The following is a 9,829-nucleotide window of genomic DNA, read 5'->3' as shown; positions in this document are numbered from 1 at the left end:
AAATAGACATAATTCCATTAATATTGGAAGAAAAAAATTGTTTTTTCTAAATCTTGTGTTAGTCTATCCTGGCTTCAAAACACAATACCATCATCTTGCTTTTAACCTAATCTTAGTTTTACAAAGCTCTTATTTTTAGGGAGTTCTTATAGTTTTTCAAGAGTTTACCTGGAAGCAAATAACGAAGGCCAAAATGAATCCTTGTAGGATCAAAGACTTCATCCTGTCTTTTTAGCACCTTATCAAAACAAATTAGAAAAAGTATTTGTTAGGTTATTGACAATGATAGGATGACTTTAACCTTAAACAACAGCTTTAACCAATCTACTGTTCACTGATAGAAAAAAAAGACAACTTTAAGAATAAAGTAATTTTTTTTCCTTAGGTTGACTTATAAATGCAACTGTGAAATTTAAGCACATGTAGGTTTCTTTTATTGGAATAATTTTTTTCATGCAATATATTTACATCATGTTTTTCTCTTTCCTCCTGGGGATTCTTCCCAGATCCCCACACCTCCCTATGCACACAACCTTTGGTTCATTTTTCTCTGTTTAAGAAAAAAAAAAAAAGCAGCAAACCAATAAAACAATAACAAAATCAAATAACAAGAAGCAACATGCATAAAAACCCCACAGGAACACAAAAGCAGAAACCAAAATATATGAGAAAAAGATCAATATGACAGAACAAAACCAAAAGCAAAATGAGACGAAGAGTTTATAAAAATACTGTTGAGTTTGTTCCACACACATGTTTTTAAGTGCCACCATTCTTTGCAATGAGCTCAGGGAAAACTCTTTTCTAACGTGCTATTAACCTCTGAATTCAGCTTTCTTTGACTCAGCTCCTAGGACTATATGTGGTGTGTGACACCATATACCATGCATTGTGTCAGGACACATACATGAAATCAAGATATTTTTAAATTTTATTTTACTTTCATTTTCCTTCTCCTCAGCACATAGTTTTTCTTCTACAGGATTCTCCATATGATTTTCTGAAAATATTATATGAAGCGTCATTATACAATATTTGTTTGTTGAAAACTCATGCTGAGTGACATATACTTCACATTTAAAGGTACTGAATAATCACATCTATTTCTGATTTGTGTTAGTCTAATTCCCAAGAATTCAGTTCTTCCTAATGCTGTACAGGCGTACGGTGGAAACTCTACAGCGGTACAGTACCTCTCTCCACAGTGTCAGATTACTTGCATGGAGTAGTTATTGGCATCAGAATTTAGTGAATGGAAAATAGAATATGAAAGACGAAAGCAGCCTGCATCTGTGTCTGTCCTGGAGGAGCTTCATCACAGACTTAGGCAGCGTGAGGCTTCTGAACACAGGTTTTGAACCTTCAGCTTCTCTGCCCTTGATGTTAGCAGATGAACTTTTAGTTTATTTTAGCTCATGTGGACCATTACTTAACTCAGCAAATACTTTGATTACCTAACACTTATGAAGTAAGTGTTACTATTATGGGGACAGATGTGTTAGATAAAACAATACAATGACCATTCTAGTGGCATCTTTATTCTTATGATGAACAAAATCATGTCTTAACTCATCGGAAATCCTGAGTTCCAACTGACATGATAGCCATGGTGAATTTTATGAAATGCATACTTGGTTGTAATTATTTGAGGAATCTCCATACTGATTTCTACAGTGCCTGGCCAAATTTACATTCTCATCAACATGACTCAGCTACCCTACTTTTGGACTCAAAGTCAGAATACATCAGAAACACCTGAACAGTCCTGTTTACCAGGAGCACTATTCTACTATGGAATCAGCCTAAATGCCAGTCAATGGATGAGTAAAGACTATGTGATATGGATAGATACACAGTATATTTTTACTCAAAAAAAGAAGGTACTGATGGTATTTGTAGGAGAATGATAGGATTATTGATCATCTCATTAAGTAAGTCAGATTCAGAAAGACAAATGTCAAGTTTTCACTCACGTGAAATTTGGATTGAAACATGACAAAATATAAGAAAAAAATCTTTGGGCATAAGAAGGAGACCAGTGAAGGCAGCATGAATAACAAGAAAGCAGTGGAGGGGAGGAACATGATCAAAGAACATCATATTATACACATATATGTATGAAAATGTCATTGATGAAACATTATTTTATTATATATATGTTAATATATATATGTTATATATGTTAATATATATATATAATAAAATGTAAAATACAAACCTGATATTTTTAGTTTCCTAGTTAAAAGTTTTCATTGCTTCTCATTGATGTTTGTCCTATAGGCAAAAAAGAAAAAAAAATCTATAAGTAGCTTTCAAGGTGTTTTTTTTTAACCTTACCTGTTAATATTTATTTATACCTTACTGTGTACTCTGTGTGTGTGTGTGTGTGTGTATGTATGTGTGTGTGTGTGTGTGTGTATTTGTGATGATATTTTCCTTCTCTAACTCTTTCAGGCCTTATATCACAATCACTTCAATAAGGCTTTGCCTGAGCTAATTGCTCTTGTTGTCAAAGAGAATTCCTAGAGGGTGAAATTTTCTCTAGTCTTTTAGCAGGAGTGCCTCTATTCCTGGCACTTCCTGGCTTCATACATTTTTAAAATTCTTAGTTTTTTTGATGGATTTTCTTTCTCTTCATTAGAGTTCTGGGGACTGTTTTCAGTTACAGTGTTCCAGCGTGAACTCACATGGACAGCTTTAAACAGCTTCGGACTGCTCACGACTAGTCTGTCTAATAGTTTTGTGGACATTTGTTTGTGCAAAATTTACCTTTAAATAAGACTGTCTTGAGTTGAATTAGTTATTCAACACAATTGATTGATAATTGTGACTAATTAATGAATCATTAACCACTAGAAAACAGACATTAGTGGAGAAAAGCGTGTTCTGCATTGAGAGCATTCCAGAAGAACTAGCCACTGTCCATACCATTACCTTGATGCAGTGCCTCCTCCCTGGCTTGCCTGACGTTCACCCAGGGGCTCCAAGATGGGATGTCTGCAGATAAAGAACCAAGTGACGAAGTCTTCTCTCTAATAAAGTGTGCCTGCCTTCTCTACGTCCCTCCTACTTTTCCTCTATTGGTTGTGGGCTAGAGTAGAGCCTAAGAAAAATGAATGTGTGTGAGTGTGCAGATTGTTTCAGTGCAGTCCTGAAGCATTTACTATTTTACTGTTCTTTTCCAGAAATGCTACAAACTCTCTTATCTATGTTTTTATTTTGTTGTTGTTGTTGGAAGTAGTAAGAATAAAAAAACATGACCATTAACAAACATCATATATTAAGATCAAAGGCTTATATGTTCATCATTTGTTTCTAAAAACTGTAGTTTAATTTGTTACAGTTCATTCTAGAAAAGTTTATATATTTTTTAAGATTCCAAATGTTTTGAAATTTGATTAATTGCATTTATATAGTTTATTTTATTTTTCTGCAGTGTAATATAAATAAAGAGATCAATGTTAGAAATACCATCCTAAAAGTATATAGTCTTTTCTCCATTGGAACAAAAATATTTTTTAGCTTTTATGTCTACTTATTGTAACCCTGACCTCTTTCTTATACTAACCTTTAGGACTTATAGGCCCCAGGTTTAAGAGTATATGTAAAGTAGTTACTGGCCTGCTTTCTGAATCATTGTTTACTTGCTATCACCGTGTATATGAGAAATATGGATGATTTTCATTTATAACTGAGAAATAGTGCAACAGCTTTATTAAGACAATAATATGTTAATAAAAAGAACACCAACCCTGGAATCATAAAGCATTGGCCTAGCCCTTATGCTCTTTTAATATTATATAACTTAATTTATATTCTTTTAATATTATATAACTTAAATTCATTTATAAATACTGTTATTACCCTGGTGCTAGTTACCTGAGTAAATTATCAAAATCAAAGAAAAATACCTATGGAAATACATTATAAAATTAAATACCTTTATTATATTTGTTATTTTAAAATTTAGTTTATTTGCACGCCCGATTTTTCTAGTAGCTAATTATTTATACATATTTTAAACATTGTTTTCAATTTCATCATTATTAAATTTAGAAGTATATCTTTTATTTATTCAATAGATATTTGTTGGATCTTCCATGATGGATTAACTAAGACACAGGACTCATTCCTGCATTAGGTGGTTATGCATTTGTTGGTGAGGTAGAACAGTAGAATACAAACAAGGGTATTTTCACTTTACATAGCAAGTGTGTGTGCTTCCACTTAGCTATTTCTCTTGGATAAAATTTTTCCATCTATCTTATTTTTTCAAAACCACGTGGAGGTTGGAAGACAGAGTTTGGCTACACTTGAATCACTGGGTAAGTGCTTGATAATCAGTGCCATAATAAAGCATGTGTAAAAGAGTGCACTGTGTTGTCCTTTCTGAGACCTGAGATAAGAACTTTAAAGTGAGAAAAATTACATATAATTATGACTTCCACCGCTTTCACTCCTAAGAAAACTTAACCTCTCTTTTCTCTTTCACTAATCAGACAGAATCTTTTATAAAGCCAGTATTATTTTAGGTTTATGGTTCTCATTTTGATTGAATATTGGATAGGAGAAAGGGTGTTGGAAGCTAAGAACTTTGGTGCACAAATTCCTCAGATTTGAGTTTGTAGTTAATAAGTTCATGAAGAAAGTCCTTATGTAAACTCCTTATTGTATTATACTACAACTTTAATGTTTATATAAAAATTAGTCAGGCATTTATCAATGTGACTTCAAGAACATTCGGAAATATTTAGGGAAATAAATCTTGTTAGTAACAACAATAAAATATGTTATTAATATATTACTTACATGGAAAAACACTAACTCAAATATAAAGACCAGTAAAGATTATATGATAAATTAAATGTCTTTAAATATTTCTATTGTATGGTGTACATTTTGACATTTTATTAATTGTACTGTATCAAATTGCTTTGAAAAATAGGAGAACAGCTGATATGAGTTTTATCTGATAACTGGAGAAGAACATTTCTAAACTTGACCATCTTTCCCCAAATACCATGTTTAGAAAAATAAGCACTTGGAAAAACAACTGGATAGTAAAGAGTTTAGAGGAAAAAGAAATGTATGACAAATGTTTTTGAAGAAAGAATAAAAATTCTTGGATAACTTGGGCCTACAATTTTAGATAAACTGAAGAGCAGGTGACTAATTCAGAAACAGAGAAGAATTTGTTGGTTTAGAGTCATTTGAAGAATAAAGAAATGGGCTGAATAGCGAGATCTTCATATCACTACATGATATGATATATGATACATGAAAGGCTAGAAACATTTTTATTTCAATACCAGAATGGATTAAATTCCAAAATAGAAATTCTTTCTGCATTCACTGTTATCTGAGAATCTTCTTTTTGCTCATCATTACTCAACTCAGCATATAACTACAAACAACTTTTGGAATATAGTATTTCTGAGATTTAAACAAGCATAATTCTTGCAGCAGTTTATAATATGTCATCTGATGCAGAGTTAATAAATCAGAATTTAAATATATAAATTTCTCAGTGTTTTTTTTTATTTATTAGTTTACTCACTTTGAATACCAGCTATAACCCCCTGCCTTGACCCCTCCAAAATCCACCCCTCTCTCTCTTTTCCTCCCATACCCCTCCCCCAGTCCACTGACAGTGGAGGTCCTCCTCCCCTTCCAGCTGACCTTAGCCTATCAGTTCTCATCAGGACTGGCTGCATTGTCTTCCTCTGTGGCCTGGTAAAGCTACCCATCCCATCAGGGAGAGGTGATCAAAGAACCAGCCACTGAGCTTATGTCAGAGACAGTCCCTGTTCCCCTTACTAGGGCACCCATTTGGATACTGAGCTACCATGAACTACATCTGTACAGGGATTCTAGGTTACCTCCATGCGTGGTCATTGTTTGGATTATCAGTCTCTGAAAAGACCTCTGGACCTAGATTTTTTGGTTCTGTTGCTCTCCTTGTGGAGCTCCTGTCCCCTCCAAGTGTGTGTGCGTGTTTCTGAAGTACTAAAACACTGTATTGAGGTTGTAGATAGGAGAACTATTTAGATTCTTATCTTTTGTTAAATTTTATTCAGAGTGCTAAAATTTACATACAGAAAAGTAAATGTAATTTATATTTTACCATAATCTTTATGTTTTCATAGCGTGGCCATGATGGAAAGGGAAAACAAACCTGTTAATATAAAAACTGTATGTATATATTTGATGACAGGTTATCTTTTGACACATGTACATATTGTATAGTAATCACATCAAGTTAAACCTAACTACCACATTATTTGCCATGCTTTTTTTTTTTTTGTAGGTTTTCTAGATTGAACATGCTTTGCCAGCACTCTATCATTGAGTCATACCCAGACTTTTATCTTGGAAACACCTGCACTCTTTATTTTAGCTGTAGTATTTAGCACATTATGCTAGTCTGTAATTGTACTACTCCACAGCACCCTACCAGAACTTTTTTTTCCTGTGTAACCAAGAGTCCATTATTCAGTCTTTCTCCATCTCTCTCTTCCTGTGACCCTTCCCTAATTCTAGTTATCATCTCTCCTGCTGGAAGCCAGAAGCCATTGAGATGCCCCACAGCCTAAAAGTCAAGTGTGAGATCTCCAGTTTATAGTTAATTCTTAAACGTATGCGACTGCAGGTACTAGGGCTATCCTTTCCTACTGTGTTTGAATAACAATCTGTTTGCTGAGCAGCAAAGTGCTCACGGGACCCCTTCCCAGTGCCCTTTTAAACATTTTAAAGTTTATTTATACTTTTGAGATTATAGTATAATTACAACATTTTCCCGTTCCTTCCTCCCCACCCCTCTAATGTACCCCTCCTTGTTCTTTTTCAAGTTCATGGCCTTTTTATTTATTAATTGTTATTTCAATATTTCAAGCACATACTTATACATTCCTAAATATAACCTACTTCATCTGTATAATTTTACTTGTGTGTATGTTTTCCGGGCTGAGAATTTTACATGGGATAACCAATTGGTGTGGTCATCTCTGGGGAAGACTATTTTTCCTGTTCTAAAAATTCCTTAGTCTCCTGCAGTTCTTTGTTTAGTGTTGAGGGTTTGTGGGCTTTTCCCTATCCACTTTGGCATGTCTGTTGTTGTTGTCTGTGTTTAGCTCATGTTTGGGCAGAAACTATGGGTGTAACTACTGACATTATTTGCAGAGAAAACTTCACAACGAGCTCCCTGATTCTTTGGTTCTTACAGTCATTCTACCTCTTCTTTCACAATGTTCCCTGACTCTTAGGTGAGGGAGTGTCTTGTTCATGTATCCACTGGGACTGGGCTATACAACTCTGCAGTTTTGATTGGTAATTGTTTCCTTTAGTGTTCTGAGTTGTAAAGAGAAGTTTCCTCAGTGAAGGGGGGAACCTACAGTTTTCTGCTTTCCCAGTAGGTTCAGGAGACAGCTTCCTTCATTTTCCAATAGCGTGCCCTTCTTTCTGAAAACAACATTATGTGAAAAATGCTGGAATAGCCAGCCAATTCTATTATTACCCAGACCATGGCTCTGATTGTCTGGATGAATGAATCTTTAGAAATACTTCTTGATGTGGCCTTGTATGAGGAGTTCTCTTTTTCAGGGAAAGTGTTTCAACTAAGCTTATTATTCCACACCTTATAGCTGGTGATGGGTTGTAAATTCCTGAGATGCTTTCAAGGCATCTTTTCTATTCTCTCAGAGCTTCTGTTTAATGCTACTTCTCTTTCTAAAAATTGTGCTTTCTTTGTCTGAAACTTTAAATGTGCTCCTTTTTGAGACAAGCTACATGATTTTATCTATCTATCTATCTATCTATCTATCCATCCATCAATATATCTATCATCTATCTATCTTCTTAATTATTGGGTACAGGGTTTCTCTGTGTAGTCTTGGCTGTTCTGGACTCACTTTGCAGACCAGCATGGCCTCCACCTCCCCCCAGTGCTGGGATGACTGGCATGTGACAGCGTGTCCAGCCTTAGCTACATGATTTTCAAACTTTCTGTTCTTTGCTTGTGATCCTCACAGTAAATCAGCCAGTGACAATCCTACCTACCACAGATTTAATGCTATCCTGCCTTGAAATTTCCTTCACTGAATTAGTTAATTTGTCACTTTTAAAGTAGGATCCCAGAACTCATCCAACATTTTCTTAAGACTGGTGACAAAATGTAGACACACTATTGATGCAATGTATAAGGCATGGGCTCTAGTTCAGTTCCCAGTGTGGTCTCTATTCTCATCTGAAACCTCATGGGTCTGACTGTCACTGTTTGTATTTCCACTGGACTTCTGCTTTTCTGAAATCTCCAAGTCACTATGAACTCCTGCTTCCAGCATTCTAGAGATTTCCTAACCTACTTCTCTGTATTTCCAAATACTTCTTGCAAGCTTATTCCAAAGGCCTGAAACTTATAAAGCAAGCTAAGTTTAATCGCAATACAACCCAGGCCGGTTTGTAAGTCTCATCTATTAAAATCAAATACAGTGGTAGAAGCAAAGGCCAGGAGCATGTAAAACTAGCTCCTGCATTTCAGCAGGTCGTGGACTGGAGCAGCAGTTCCTTGGTGCATGGATTCTACCATAGATGCAGCTGAGGCTGGCATGGAGGTGGGGTGGTTGCAGTAGAAACAGGCTTTGAGGATATAGCCTTCACTGTGGAGTCAGTGGTATAGGACCGCACTGCCAGTTACTGGTGATAGTGTTTCTGGTGGCTTGGTTCTAGCATTAGAATTCTGAGCTGGAGCAGCAATTGAATTAGTTTTGGCAAATATCGGGGAAGTGATTTTGGACACAATGCTGCTGACAATCCCTAAGAGCCAGGAATGGTACTGCTTCAGAGGGTGTAATTGATTGAAAACTGTGGTCCTTGTCGGTTTTGTTTTCTCTGAGTGTGCGCATCTGAGAGACTGTCATTGGTCAATAGGAAGGGGTGAGTTTGGTGAAAATGGTGCTGCGGCATTTCTTTAGCCTGGATTGTAGACATTGGCTGTAGGAGAGCTGAAAACACCAACTTCAACTCTCAACTATAATTGGCAGATGACTACAAGTCTTTTCAGTTATAGTTAAGTGTGACATGGATTTGGCAGATTTGGGCTTCGGTGCTGGGTACTCACAATTGAGGAGAGAGCCCTTTGTTGATGTTTGGAATGATGGGGCAAACAGGACTTGCCATTGAGCTGCAACAGCATAAGTAGGCAGGTATTTTGGAAGAAAAGAATTTTCTTTGTAGTCACTCTTCTTGTAAGCCCTTACGTCGTCCATAGTAAGAATGCTACAATTTATTGATATTGTTAAAATTCATTCTGTGATTTGTATGCCTTTGCTCTGTTTTGAAAAACATTATCTAGGAAGTAGTTCTGATAACATATGCTATGGTTTTAGCCTGCTAATGAACTTCACTTTTGCTTCACTTGACTTTCTTATAAATAATATCATAAGATTGACAGTGTATGAGAATATAAAAAATATTAAAATAAAATTATTTTAATTGCTTGAATAGAAACGTTTGCAATAGCTTCCTTTAGAGAAATTTAGGAACAGCTTTCTTTCTCTTTTTTGAAATGAAACATCAGGTTTGCCCTTGCCTTAGAGGTTGGAAAATAAGATTCCTGTTTATGTGAAGCTTACTTTGGGTGGTTAACGTTCTATCCAAAATCATTTACCATGCTGAGATGTAAACACGTGTTTAGTCACCAGCCAGGGCAGATGACGGACAATGCCTGCTGAAGAATCGAAAATGTAAGCATTCATCATTGCATTTGAAAACATTCTGCAGGAAGTGTATAGTGAGAGAGCTGTATCATGGGAAAGAATTACCCTGGGAATTA

Source organism: Meriones unguiculatus, chromosome 3 (assembly GCF_030254825.1).
Source record: "Meriones unguiculatus strain TT.TT164.6M chromosome 3, Bangor_MerUng_6.1, whole genome shotgun sequence".
Taxonomy (NCBI): Eukaryota; Metazoa; Chordata; class Mammalia; order Rodentia; family Muridae; genus Meriones; species Meriones unguiculatus.
The sequence above is the reverse complement of the archived record's forward strand: the minus strand, read 5'-3'. Positions refer to the sequence as shown.